Source organism: Littorina saxatilis, linkage group LG12 (genome assembly GCF_037325665.1).
Source record: "Littorina saxatilis isolate snail1 linkage group LG12, US_GU_Lsax_2.0, whole genome shotgun sequence".
NCBI classification, from domain to species: Eukaryota; Metazoa; Mollusca; class Gastropoda; order Littorinimorpha; family Littorinidae; genus Littorina; species Littorina saxatilis.
Genome location: NC_090256.1, coordinates 47,683,141 through 47,698,140, shown reverse-complemented (window position 1 = coordinate 47,698,140; position 15,000 = coordinate 47,683,141).

The following is a 15,000-nucleotide window of genomic DNA, read 5'->3' as shown; positions in this document are numbered from 1 at the left end:
GCCAGTTTCTCTCAGCTCAGCGTAAAGCATCAATGCATCTGTAACTGCCAAAGACAAAGGAAAGGGAAATTGCACGCATTTTTGTGAGGATATTAATCCGGATGTGCCAGTAATACACCCTTGATAGGCATCGATGCACCGCTCTGAAGCAAATAATTAATGATGTTCTTTGTGCGCAGCGACTGGGGGAAGTTTAAAGGTGCGATGTGTATCTCATGAAGGAGGAGAAAAGGCCAGGAGGACGGAGATGCCAACGAGGTCTATTGTTTAGTTATACAACTGTGTGCCGGTTTTTTTCTCTCCCAGGAGACCACGGTACTATGCTGAAATTGTACTAATAGAGTAGAACGAATTATTTGATTGAATTATCGATTGGGCCAGAGTGTGGGTTTAAGGGTCAAAAAGCGTCACGGATTAATTGATCAATTATTCAAGTTTCTTGATTCTGATTGAAGCGGATTCGTAGTTGCTTTTATTTTTGTGTTTGCGTTTTGTATTGTTGACCACTGGCTCGACATTTCGCTCAGTCCTGTTGGCGTTTAACTGTCATGTCGTGCAGGGTTGTTGACATCGGCTTGGCATTTCATCCATTTGTCTTGATTCTTATTGATACAGGTTTTAAGGGCTTTATTGTTTCTGGCTTCTGTATTGTTGATCATTGGCTTATCATTTCGCTCAGCTAGATTGACACTGGCTTGACATTACGTTTATTTGTCTTGATTCTGATTGAACGGGTTTCGTTCTGGCTTACTTGCTTACATATATTGATTTGACATTTCGTACTCTTCTCTTGATTCTGATTAAAAAACGGATTCGTTGTTGCTTTTATTTTTGTGTTCGGCTTTGTAATGTTGATCAAAGGCTAGGCTTGTTGACATACTGGTATGACATTTCGTCCAATACTCTTGATACAAATTGAAATTGCTTCCTATTGACTGTATTATGGTTGTTGTTGTTGTTGCTGCTGTATTTGTGTTCACTGGTTTCACATTTTGCTTCTATAGGCTTGTTGATATTGGCTTGCCATTCTGTGTAGTCTAGTAGTTTTCTGTGTGTATGATTTGTTGATAATTGACTCAATATTTCACTCAGACTTATTGACATTGATTTGACATTTCGATCATTTGTACTGATTTTGATTGACGTGATTTCCATAAAGGTTTTTGTATGTTCGTGTTTTTGTTTGTTGTATTGTTGATAATTTTTCGTTCAGGCTTGTTGGACATTGGCTTGACCTTTTGTCCATTTGTCTTGATTCTGATTGAACCGATTTCCTGGTTGCTTACTGTATATTCTTAAGAATTGGCTTGATATTTCCTCCATTTGTCTTTGTTCTAATCGAAATGTTTTTATCTTGGCTTTAACTTTGTTCGTGTTCACGATTGTTGGCATAGTATTTGGTTCAGGCTTGCCAACATTAGCATGAAATTTCGTCCATGCTGTAGTTTCTATGTGGTTGACTTCATTTGTTTCCATTTATCCTTTAATCCGTCTTTTTTATTTCTCGTTTGTGTCTACCAATGGTGTTGTTTTTGTATCTTTCTTCCTAGTTTTAATTAACCGCAATTTTGTTCTAAGCTGATGCTTTTTGTAATGTAACGACGCATTTGTTTCGCATGCCCCTCGATCCCTGATTATTTTCCAGAATATGGCTAGCATCGGTATAACTTTACCGACCACATAATCTTGTGAATTCTAATGAACTTCCTTTCCTGGTTCATCAATCTCTCGCGATGTTGTGTGAAGAGAATCTTCATTCCCCCGAAAGCGGCGGCCTGAATGGCGGGATAAAAACGGTCATACACGTAAAAAAAACACTCGTGCAAAAACATGAGTTAACGTGGGAGTTTCAGTCCACGAACGAAAAAAATAATAAGAAGAAGAAGTGTGAAGAGAATGACTCTGGCTCGGTGCTCTACTTGAGGATTGTAATATTCATATTTTGGTGTATGCATTAGCAGTTGCAAGATCTACTCAAAGGTACATGTACTTCCATCAGTTAATTCTGAAGACGATATATCTGTAGAAGATAGTGATACATCAGTCCTACTTTGGCTTCGTGTGAAGAGATCCGAATGGCTTTGGCTCGGTGCTGTACTTGAGCTCAGATAAGTAATCGTAATTTGGTGTATATGCACCAGTAGTTGCAATATCTACTCAAACGTCTGAAGAGACGATATGTCTGTAGAAGATGGTGATACTTCAGTCATACTTTGGCGACGCAAACTTGTAAACCAATGTTTCAAGCACGCATTTAACTGGGTTTATTTTTTTTTTTTTAATTATTTTTATTTTACGCATTTAACTGTTGAGTGAAGACTGAAATGAGGTTTTCTGTGAGGCGTTAAATTTCTCATTCAGAATACGTTATACTCACTGCTGCATGTCTTCTTCCTAAAAGTGCGACTGACACAAATTTGAATAAACTCTATTTTAAACGGGCTGTATTTGTATTAGGTACACTCTTTGACTGCAATTTATGTTCCTTATATGGTTAAACGGGTCATTTGTAATTTCCAAATAAAGTAAAAGGTGATGTTCGGCTTTGGAAAAACCCAGAAAACAATACTGTACATTTCTGAGCATGCGCTTTGGAGAGCTAAACCATTGTGTAATGATCTTTCTAGCATGTCCACAAGCCATGGTAAGCATGATATTGACCTGGAGGCCCTGAAGTAAGACACTGCAGCCGAACATCCTGAGACGCAAAGCGAGGCCCAGTGCACTAGAGGTCCAGGAGAAGCTATGGAAAACGACAGCCACTGCGGAGGATCACGAACTTGGCTCTTCAGACTGTCATCGTCATTTTAGCATGGCCGTGAACGCAGAAGACGAAAAAGTACTCGTAAGGGGCTCCGCTCACATATGTAACTTCAGCAGGACCGACGACGCACTGCAGATTATCCCAGCCCGCTACACGTTGCATGAAAGGAAAACAGGCCAAGTACTCGTCGTAATCCCTATCGCGGCATAAATAATAGGCCGTGCGTCGTCTGTGCCGCTGAAACTGCGCAGGTCTATTCTGCCCATAACACCTGTGGACGTTTGCATGTCATAGCGAGTAGTGAGATCGAACCGTGTCAGTTTTCGATGTCTGAAAGATGCCAGCGATTCAAATGTATTGCCCAAGGTGTTAATTACTAGTTGGTTTTGTATTCAGATTAAGAGATTTTGAGTAGCTTTCTCGGAGAATTACATTGTTAAAAATAAAAGTCTGGAAATGTTATTTTTCTCTGCCAGCAAAATCCTTTACTCGCACTGAAAGAAAACCTTGGACAATGTTAAACAGAACAATCAAAATGATAAGCAACCACTATTCTGTGTGATAATGATCGCATGAGATGCTGCATGTTCACAGGCAGTTGGTATTGAAATGCTGGACTTTCGTTGATGCTTTAAAAAAAAAAAAAAAAAAAAAAAAGTGATGTGGTTTTTAAAACAATGTGCGGCAAAATTCATAGCAAGCACTGAAATAGTTATACGTTACTTGTATTTTTGACCTAAATAAGACATTTTAAACAGACCGAGACAGTCATTGTTCTCCAAAACCGTACTAGCGGTCGAGGTGAAGAATGACTGTCGAAATCTGTATTGAATGTCATTCTTTGGTCAAAAATACGAATAACAAAAACGTATGTATCGATCCATTTTTAGTTAGAGTATATACTAAACTTTTATGTTTTTACGATTGAACGCACACGGACGTGCACTCTTTTGTAGTCTTGGCCAGCCGCCTAAATAGGAGTTTAAGTCGGCATCTGACGTCACCTGGCTCAAAGAGGGAAAACCCACTGTTCAATCGATACATACCTATCAGGGCTCCCCACGGAGGGCCCTCCTAGTGCGTCCCGGGACCCCCACTTTCAATTTTTAGAGGGTCAATGGAACCCCAGTGCAGATATTTAGAGGGTCCCAAGGGTCCAAAATCCGAAAAGTCCCTGTGTACTTATACAACATTGTGGTCACGCATAGTGTACTGTAAAGTGTATTTTTCATTGAAATATTCTAGGTTGATACGACAATCGAACAACACCTTGATGAATGGAACACAAACACACACACAAACACACACACACACACACACACACACACACACACACACACGCACGCGCACACACACACACACACACACACACACACACACTCATACACACACACACACTCAAACCGTTATGTACCTGATGTTCGCAATGGCTGACGATTACAGTCTGAAAATGGTATCTACGGTACGCACGATCAAGGAAATCTAGTGCGTCCCGGGACCCGCTCTTTTAAAGTTTAGTGCGTCCCGGGACCCCCTCAATACATTTCTAGTACGTGTTTTCGGCTTCTAGTGCGTATAGGACGCAGGGACGCGCGCTATGGGGACCCTGCCTATTTTCTAACAAATAAAACCCTCAGACAATGTCCGGCAAGGACCGAACAATCCGTCTGATGACCCACCCACCAACGATTTTCTGAAAAAGAGTTTGACCCACAGACCGATCGAAGATACAATACCGTCATCGCCCCTTCTTCGGCACGACAGGTCCAAAATGACGAGACAAATTGGCACAAGCTTGCCCGCCAAGTAGTTAAGGGTGTCTGACCGGCACAAAGATGCCCTGTGGGCCAGTCGGGTCCAGCACGGTGGCCAGTTTTAGTGGATGGCGCTTGCAGCTGTACTGGTAGGTGGGGGAACATTGCTGGGAATTCCGAGGCGACACTTAAGCCATGCCTTCATCCGATCAATTGATCATTGGTCAAATTAGTCGCTTCTTAACTCTTCCGACCCTGAGGTGATGGTCCGGTCTTTTGAACTCAGCGGTTGCTAAGCTGCTAAGTTTTGAAGCCCTTCATTATTATTGGGGCCGAGCTGGTTGCACTGGACTAACCTGAATCGACATCCAGAAACAGATCGACTGCCAACGTTCCAAAACGAGTCACGTCTCGTCGACGATTTTGAGATAAGCTCATTAATTGTATCATAAGTGTTTATCTGTTGGACACTTCCGAGCACTAAGTGAACACATACTGACATTTAAAGTGTTTTAAGTGGCCGTTTACACGTTAAAGGAAGGTTTATTGGACCCATTCAACAGTCGTACACCATTTAAGACCCACGATGGGTATTCTCATGAATCGACAAGTATAGGTAAAAGATACATGGACAAAATCACATCTGTATGAAAGTATGTCAGCCTTGAACAAACACAACCATTACGGAAGACGATGATTTTATAACGTCCGACGCTCGTTATATTACCGACATCCGTAATGTCTTTAGTGACCAGCAACGTCCGGTCAGTGCAGCTTCGATGAGCGCTAAACTCACGTGTGCCACTGTTTTGTTAGGTCAGCCTTGTTACTCGGCCATCCCTGGACATTTTGACCGGGCAGTGGCATTTCATTAGTCCTGGCGGCAACTCTACCTCTTCCCAAAGGAACCTGCATAGACACACCAACACACACACAATGAAAAGTCAAACCCACCACTTTGTCATGAAATCTGAACTGGTTGATATATGAATGGTACATATTACTATACTTCGATCCCCCACCCCCACCTCCTCGCTAAAGGCCAATGACCTGCAGCAAATAAACCATTGGTATTCGTATTCGTATTGATATAATTATACTAATCACCAAAAGAAATTAGACGTGTACGCAGATCCTTGTGTTGAGGCTGCTCATGTTAAAATCGATTTTCTGATTACTCTGTGAGAAAGGCTATGCATGTCCTTAACGTTCGCAAGAAAGTGCTTCAGTTAAAGAATATGTACGGTCAAACAGACTGCATATCTCCCCACCCACTACCGCCCCCCCCCCCCCCCTATCTATAACAGTTAATTTTGTTCGCCAACCTGATGAACCTAAAACACACGTTGTCTACTTTCTTTTGACGAGTGATGTCGAACCCTTTTTTTGCACCCGTTGAATTTCAAGACGCAGTTCTTCTTGATGACATGACTTATTCAATAGCAGTGGACTGGAAAGTCTGATTGGAAGATTGTGAGTGATAGGCGCGTTAAGCCGAGAAAATTGAATTCTGATTTGGAGGCATGGAGTTGCTTTCGACAAAGCTCAAACAACACATTCTGTTTAAACGGAGAATATGGTACGGGGTTGCTTTTTTGGTGTGTGTGTGTGTGTGTGTGTGTGTGTGTGTGTGTGTGTGTGTGTGTGTGTGTGTGTGTGTGTGTGTGTTTACATATATATACAATAGGCTGTCTGTGAAGGGATACTTATTTCTCTCTCTTCCTCTGCTAAGAGATTTTAACAAATCTCGGAAGAAAGTCTCTGCTGATTTTCAATTGTTTCTTTCACAATTTCTGATATTTTATAATGTGGTCACCGTGAAAGTTGCATCGCCTTTAAAGCGATCCAATTGAACAAGTCTTGCAGAAAACTTCTTCTTTACCAAGTCCTGTGTTAAACAGCAGTGAAAAGTTGACCGCTTTTCCTGTTTAACCTTTTCAAAAGCGGGGATATAGCTCACTTGGTAGCGCGCTGGATTTGTATTCAGTTGGCCGCTGTCAGCGTGAGTTCGATCCCAGGTTCGGCGGAAATTTATTTCACAGAGTCAACTTTGTGTGCAGACTCTCTTCGGTGTCCGAACCTCCCCCCGTGTACACTACATTGGGTGTGCACGGTAAAGATCCCACGATTGACAAAAGGGTCTTTCCTGGCAAAATTGCTTAGGCACTTTTTCACGACATAGCACCAGTATACTGGCGGTAGGAAGAAAAATGTATTAAAAAAATTCACAGACACCAGAGACGGTAAAGGGAGGCAATCGTTTCCACTGCCAGTTTGCTAAATAGGCCAGAAAGGATGAGTTGTTTCCCATGAACCGTTTTCTACCTGGAAGTGTGTTTCCAACCCCACCCAAAAGTGTGTTGGTGTCTCAAAGAGCAAAACTTTTTCCGAAATCCAATAATATACCAATTTCTTTGAAAATATTTGGATTATGTGTTAAATTTACCCTCGTACATGTTATGTTAATTAGAAACATTTAAGAATCAAATATTTCACAAAAGCAAACCAATTTAATGTAAGTGCATCAGATATTTAATGATATTTTTTGGAAATGTGTCAAAATTCTGTGTGTTGAACCTATACCCGTGTGACTTGGAATAATAGGCCGTGAAAGGTAAATATGCGCCGAAATGGCTGCAATCTACTGGCCGTATAAAATTTCATCTTACACGGCATCACTGCAGAGCGCCTAGAACTGTACCCACGGAATATGCGCGATATAAGACTCATTGATTGATTGATTGAAAATTAGATCTAACTTGTTCGCGTATCCATTTCTGGATCTGCAGGCTGGTACAGAGTTACCTCCCTTTAGGCTTTTTCAAATTTCCCTTGTTTTAACCTAATTTCTTGGTTAAAACTTGTCTAAATTTCTAAATTCTTTCTTAATAAATATCAATTTTACACTTTGGCCTTAAATCAAAGTGTTTCCCTTCACAGATATCCCCTTGGGGTTGTCAGATGAGGGTAGTCTCCCATGCCAACAGAAGCTACCATTCAGAGAGTGGTTTGCTTCTTAGTTGGATACCATGGGTTGACAACTCTCGCCATCAGTACCACTTGACCACTGATGAAACACAATAGTGTCGAAACACGTGTCTGGTCTAGGTACAAATACAATGGTCCTCCTCAGGACTAGATTACCTTGCGATACGTCCCCCACATAGGGACTTTGCTCTGTAAAACTCGGTCTCCCTCGTGGAGGATCTGATGCTCCCAATAGGCTGTCTGTGAAGGGATACTTATTTTTCTCTCTTCCTCTGCTAAGAGATTGTAACAAATCTCGGAAGAAAGTCTCTGCTGACTTTCCATTGTTTCTTTCACGATTTCTGATGTTATATATATATATATATATATATATATATGTGTGTGGGTGTGTAACTTCAGGTCCGAAAGTTAAAACCGTAATGTAAGAATTTGCTGAGCAGGATGGGACACTAGACAATTACTTCTGAACACCGCTTCTTTGATATTTTAACGAATCTGTCAAATTGCTCGGATTTGACATTGCATTTGTGTTTCTTGTTCTAGCATTAGCCCAATAATCAAAACCATCAACGCAATTAAGGCATCATCCAAGTTTGTTGCTACGGAACAAGTCAGTTCTAGATTGAAGATAAAGTCTCACATCCTGGCCAATAAGCGTGTGCTTTATCATCTGTTTCGTGAAATGCAGAAATCGGGTTTCACCGTTTCACCGACTGTTTTGCTGGCCCATGAAACAGGCTCCATGGGGAGAAACCGTTCAAGTTCCTGCCTTCGTGTAATGCTCATGATGAGAGAATGAATCACGTTGGTAACCTTTCCTACTCCTTGTGCACCCTTTATCTTATGCACAGCTGCATGTCGTTTTAAGGGATCGAGGAAAAGGCTCGGGGAGGGAGGGGGAGGATGGTGATGGGTGATCACGGAGCAGACGTCTTACCACTAGGCCAACCGTGCCGGTGTAACACGAAATTTTTACTCCACGAAAAATTTACTCCGGAGTAAATATTTCGTACGAAATTCTTACTCCGAGTACACTTTTCGTACGAGAAAAGAACTCCCCAAGGCACGAGAAAATTACTCCCTCCACGAAATTTTTACTCCCCATTTTTTTACTTCCAGTAAAAATCTCGTACGCAAAAATGGGATGCGGGCGAAGGGATAATGCCAATAAGTGATCTCGCGCAAACGAATGTCGCGCTACCCTCCTTCCACCCCTTCCACCACCAAGACTAACAGGGGACAAGGGAGTAAAAATGTCGTACACCTGGCATGGGAAGTTAAATTGCTCGTGTTGGGGTGAAGTAATTTATTCGTTATTTATTCGTCAGGGGAGTAACATTTTTATACGAAATGTTTACTCGGAACTCATCTGTCTTGGGGAGTAATTTTCTCGTGGAATGGGGGAGTGTTTTTTTCGTAAAGGGAGTAAATTTTTCGTACGAAATGTTTACTCAGGAGTAAAAATCTCGTGGGAGTAAATTTCTCGTGTTACACCGGTGCCAACATGCAAGGATGCTCTTATTCCGAGTGCATGCCTGGAAAGATCTGGAGCAATCTGTGATGATCTACATGGTCGATGACACGAGAAGGAAGGTTCCTTTAAGATTAAGACCTAGACAATTTCTTTCAGATAACAGACCAGTAACCAAGTGTCTGACTTAATCAAAACTGCAGACGCTGAAAGTACAGACATGGACTGTGAAAAGTTCAAAATTTCCGCTCGCTCTCTTCGTAATCTTCTCAAGTGGCCGCACATTGATTATGGCAACTGGACGTCCGCCAAGAATGAAGAATTCATGTAACCTTTTCAAACAGAGTGTTCGTAAATCGATGAAAAGAGGTTTATAATAGCCTATTTTTTGTATTGTAACAAGGAAGGATGGGCAACGGGATGAGGAGATGGGAGAAAATAAGAAGTGATGCAGTTTGTGTAAAATCTAACCTGCCCTGGCGACCACCTCTCGATAACGACCACCTGCCCACATCGATAACCCCAAAAGATCCCCGAGGAGATTTTTTAGTTTTTTTTAAATTCATATCTCCGTAGCAAGCGCATTTATTTAACAGCCCTTTTTTGGTTGGTCCCTTGGGTGGTCGTTTTTAGACAGGTTGATGTGTATAATTTCGGATTCAAAGCTAGACAGGCTGATAGAAAACTATAGTATCATGTCATGATGGGAAGAGCAGAAACTTGAGGACGCGATGCAGAGCTGAAAAAATGTATCGATTGAACACTGGATTTCCCTTCTTTGACTCATATGACGTCAGAGGCTGACAAAACTTCATATTTAGGCTAAAAGGCTCATGCTTGATATCTTTTTTCTCGACATGCCTGTTATCATTTGCTAACAGTCAGCATATTAGAAATAACTCATGATATTTTAGTTATACATTCTTCCCATAATTACACTTCTGCATAGCTGAACCTTCAATGAAAAGCCTGGACGGGTTTATCATAATTTACAAGCCCAGAAATCTTCAATACAATGATTGGTGCTAACTCCTGTTTCCATTTTTATGAAGAAGCTTTTGTCGATCGAATACGGTTTTTATCCAGGTTTTTTTTTAAACAGCAGCTGAAGCGACGCCCTTCATGAATCGTGCGTCATTTTCTCACGATAGAGACATATACGAAATTATCAATTTTTGTGTAAGTAGAATCAGCACGAAGGTGTGATCATTTCAATTATGAGCTGTTCTTTGAAGCACAAACTTCGCTTTGACTGATCCGATGAAGCATGCACTCGTTTGCACTGCAAACATATCCACCCCTATACTTTTCCCAGCTAAACAAAACAACGATTAACACTTATACACTTGGTAGGGATAAGGAACTGATATAAAATGTAGGACGAAATTGGAAGGAAACCTTGAGAGAGAGAGAGAGAGAGAGAGAGAGAGAGAGAGAGAGAGAGAGAGAGAGAGAGAGAGAGAGAGAGAGAGAGACAGACAGAGACAGAGACAGAGACAGAGAAACAGAGACAATGACAGAGAGAGAGAGAGAGAGAGAGAGAGAGAGAGAGAGAGAAACAGACAGACAGACAGACAGACAGACAGACAGACAGACAGACAGAAAGACAGAAAGACACACACACACACAAACACACACACACACACACATTCACACACATTCACACACACACACACACACAAACACTCACACACATACACACACACACACACACACACACACACACATACACACACACACACACACACACACACACACACACACACAGATAGACGGACGCACGGACACACAGACACACAGAGAAAGCAGATAGACAAACAGAGAAAAAAACCAGACAGACGGACAAAGAAAAACAAAGAAGCAGACACCTGCAATGCCCTCAATCACTCTCTAAGTCTAACCTACAGGTATTTTGTCATGCTCTGCAATGCAGCGAGCTCATTCCCCCGCAAATGATGTTATGGCTTCGTGCCCTCAGATCATGCAGCGATAAGACGCCCAAACTCCGATGAACTCAAGACTGACTAACAGCGTCCACTTCTGTTTCTTTTACAGGCGCGATTGAGCTGCACGGGCATTTTGTGTGTGTGTGTGTGTGTGTGTGTGTGTGTGTGTGTGTGTTTGTGTGTGTGTATGTGTGCGTGTGTGTGTGTGCGTGCGTGCGTGTGTGTGTGTATGTGTGTGTGTATGTGTGCGTATGTATGTGTGTGCGTGCGTGTGTGTGTGTGTGTGTGTGCGTGTGTGTGTGTGTGTGTGTGTGTGTGTTTGTGAACAGAATAGAGTAGAATAGAATAATTACACCTTCCCAGACGATGTTCGGAAAGAACTCTGTCGGGTTTGAATGGGTTGTGAAAGAGTGAATACTCTTGCTTTTATTGAGGCAAACTTTCCACAACTGTATAAGCCCCTGCCTGCAGCCATTTTACAATGGTCTTGCACAAGACAAGATCGAATTGACGAACTTAGGAGGTAACGCGGGTCGGGTTTGTATCGGTTGTGAAAGAGTAAATAAGCCTACTCTTGCTTTTATTGAAGAAAACTTTCCACACATGTTCCTTGTCGACGTGTTTCAGACACACCCCTCGCTAGTGACTGGCCTATAATGTCATGTGTGAAAGACAGGCAGCGGAGAAATGTGAGGGCTAAGGCCAAACAAAAATATATGTCGGTTTGGGGTAACATGACACAAAAAAGTAGGGTCGGTAGGTCGGCTTTTTTTTTTATTTTTTATTTTTATTTTTAGTCTCGGTATGGCTCGAAAAATGTGCGAGAGATTGTTTTTGTTTGGATTTTTTTTTTTTGAGAAATGAAAAAAAAAGTTTTAGGGTCGGCAGGAAAAAATAGGGTCGGTCGGGTTACCCTAAACCAACATATATATTTTTATTTGGCCTAATGTAAAACAATCAGCTACGCGATGCGATGCGTATATGTAAAGCCTTTGGTCCGTTCAGAGTTGAAAACAGCACACATCAACTAAATCAAATCAATCTTATTACCTCAAATCTGAGAAATTACAACGTGGATGGTTTAAATAAAGTTATTACTGTTATCGCATTTTAAAGTTGACGGCGCCAATGTTTGTACACGCAGCAAAGCTGGCTGGTATGAATAACGGGCCTCTTTAATCCTAAGAACTTTTTTGGCACAATGTGGTTGTGGCCTCACCTAGCTTCTAGCGAGCGTTCTGGACTCTTGCTGCAAGCCAAATGATGAGAAGCGTTGAGGTTTTACAAATGTTTGCTTGTCTTCGTCTGTTTGATCGCTAAGATTTGGTGGCGAAGTCGTAAACATCCTAAGTGCTAATCGCCACTCAACCGCACCATTACAAGCGGCGTTGGTCCATTATTCCCGCCAAGAAGAGTGCTTAAGTCATTACTATGATTGACAACGCTGCATAGCCGCTGTAAACATTGCCTTAAAGATGGAGTGAGTCTCAAAGCGTTTTTTTTTAAAGCAACGATTTGTCTTTTTGACGCAGATGAGGATATATACAGTTAAACCATTCACACAGCTATCTCCCAGATGACTATATTTACGTTTAGTGTTGCCAGGCAAACAAAAATGTGTGCAGTTCTCTTGTTTTTTTGTGTCCGTGTGTGTGCGTGTGTGTGTGTGTGTGTGTGTGTGTGCGTGTGTGTGTGTGTATGTGTGTGTGTGTGTGTGTGAGTGTGTATGTGTGTGTGTGTGTGTGCGTGAGTGTGTGCATGTTTGTGTGTGTGTGTGTGTGTGTTGTGTGGGGTGTGTGTGTGTGTGTGTGTGTGACTGCGTGTGCGTGTACGTGTGTGTGTGTGTGCGTGTTTGTGCATGTATGTGCACGTGTGTGCGCGCGCGCGTGTGTGTGTGTGTGTGTGTGTGTGTGTGTATGTGCGTGTGTGTGCATGTGTGTGTGTGCGTGTGTGTGCGTGTGCGTGAGTGTGTGCATGTTTGTGTGTGTGCGTGTGGGGTGTGTGTGTGTGTGTGTCTGTGTGTGACTGCCTATGCCTGTGCGTGTGTGTGCGTGTTTGTGCGTGTGGGAGGAGAGTTGTGTGTTTGTGTGTGTGTGTGTGTATGTGCGCGTGTGTGTGTGTGTGTGTGTGTGTGTGTGTGTGTGTGTGTGCGAGTGCGAGTGTGTGCGTGTGCGTGTGCGTGCGTGTGTGTTTATGTGTGTGTGTGTGTGCGTGTGTGTGTGTGTCTGTGTGTGACTGCGTGTGCGTGTACGTGTGTGTGTGTGCGAGAGCGATCTCAGACTAAACCACCATTTTTAAGCTATAAGCTATATTTCTGGTAAAGGATTACATGTACTACCATTTGTATGGAGTGAAATGAGACAACTTTGGGTTTAGACGTGACCATCTATTGCACCCAAGTTTTTTCTGTGTTTGTCATTCAGGCGGGCTCTTTTTTGCACGTTGCCGCTGTCACTCCCATCAATGTCAGTAATTAGTCAAAGTTATGATCATTGTTTGGATAAATGGAGGTACTTCCGGTTTAGATAATAGAATTGCAGGAGCACAATAACTCGTACTCGTGAAGTCAATTCTTGTGTTTTATAAAATAATCATATTATGAAAGCACATACATTCTTATCTTAGTTTTTATGTATTCATGTTAGCAAACATCGGCATTATTCATGTTTTATTTTAAACGCAATCATTGTTATTTATAGATCACAGGCACTTGATGTAAAGTAGGTCACACACGTGTAAATGTTGTGCCCAGTCCTTGTTTCTGTCTCTGTTAATATTTTAGTTAGCAGGTCTAGTTGAGCACGAATTGTGTATCATGTACCCTCTACTAGTCATTGTGCATTTTAGTTAATGGAATGATGATGTCATTTGTATGGAGTCGACGCACGTGCGAGGATATGTATGTGTGGGAGGGGGGGGGGGGGGGGCGCGGGAGATGGAAACTTGCTGTATGTTATGTAATGTATATATTGTGTGTGATACGTGGAAAATGTGATACTATTTATTTGCATGTGTGATACAGGAACAAATGTGATATCTGTAGGCCTAGGCCTATACTAGTGATTACTGTGTGTGATACATGAAATGCGATATGAATGCTGTTTTTATATGTTACACTCTTACTTTCTGCCTATGTCTTAATCCCAAGCGCAAGACAAATTCTTCAATGTGAAAATTGAAGCCAATAAAATTTGAGTTGAGTTGAGTTGAGTTGTGTGAGAGGCGCATAAAGGAATCACACGTCAACCTACACAAATGCAACACCCATCACAGGCTCTCTTTAAGAGTGTTCAAAACTGAAAATGAAACAGTCGTTAACTCGCAGCATTTCAATTATATGCAAGCTGAATGTATAAGACAGCGTTACGTATTCCTGCAAAGTAAAAGTCTAAACTACACTTGTTTTGCAGCAACAAATTATGAAATGCTCAGTTCAGCAGAATTTTGTTTTGGTTTGAAATGTATACTAAATTATATAAAGCATTTTTCGGTTTGGATGTTTTATAACATTTTGCTGCTGCTTTCTGCACTTCCGGCTGAGATATTTAAGCTCAGTGGCGTATTGTGTGTGTGTGTGTGTGTGTATGTGTGTGTGTGTGTGTGTGTGTGTTGTGTGTGTGTGTGTGTGGGTGTGTAAGTGTGTGTGTGTTTGTGTGTGTGTGTTGTGTGTGTGTGTGTGTGTTTTGTATGTGTGTGTGTGTGTGAGCGTGTGTGTGTGTGTGTGCGTGTGTACCGGATATTTGGGGGTATTATGAGTTCGGGTGCAGTTTTGGGCTATTAACCTCTTTTGCGGAAACAGGAAAATTAACGTCTTCCGCTTTCACTGAAGTTAGGAGTAATAGAAGCGTTAAATTTGTTCTAGAATGCTTAGATAAACACACCAGCAATAATTACAAAACATCAAAAAGCTACTAAATTATTTGTGTTGATCTGTATGCCTTCTATTCCGTGAAACGAACGAATATAGACACACATCCCACCTTCAAGAAACATGTGAGAGTGTTGCGCGTCAATACATAGTTTCATTATTGCTGATATTTCTTTTACTGTGATTTAATGTTGTTGAAGTTACACGCA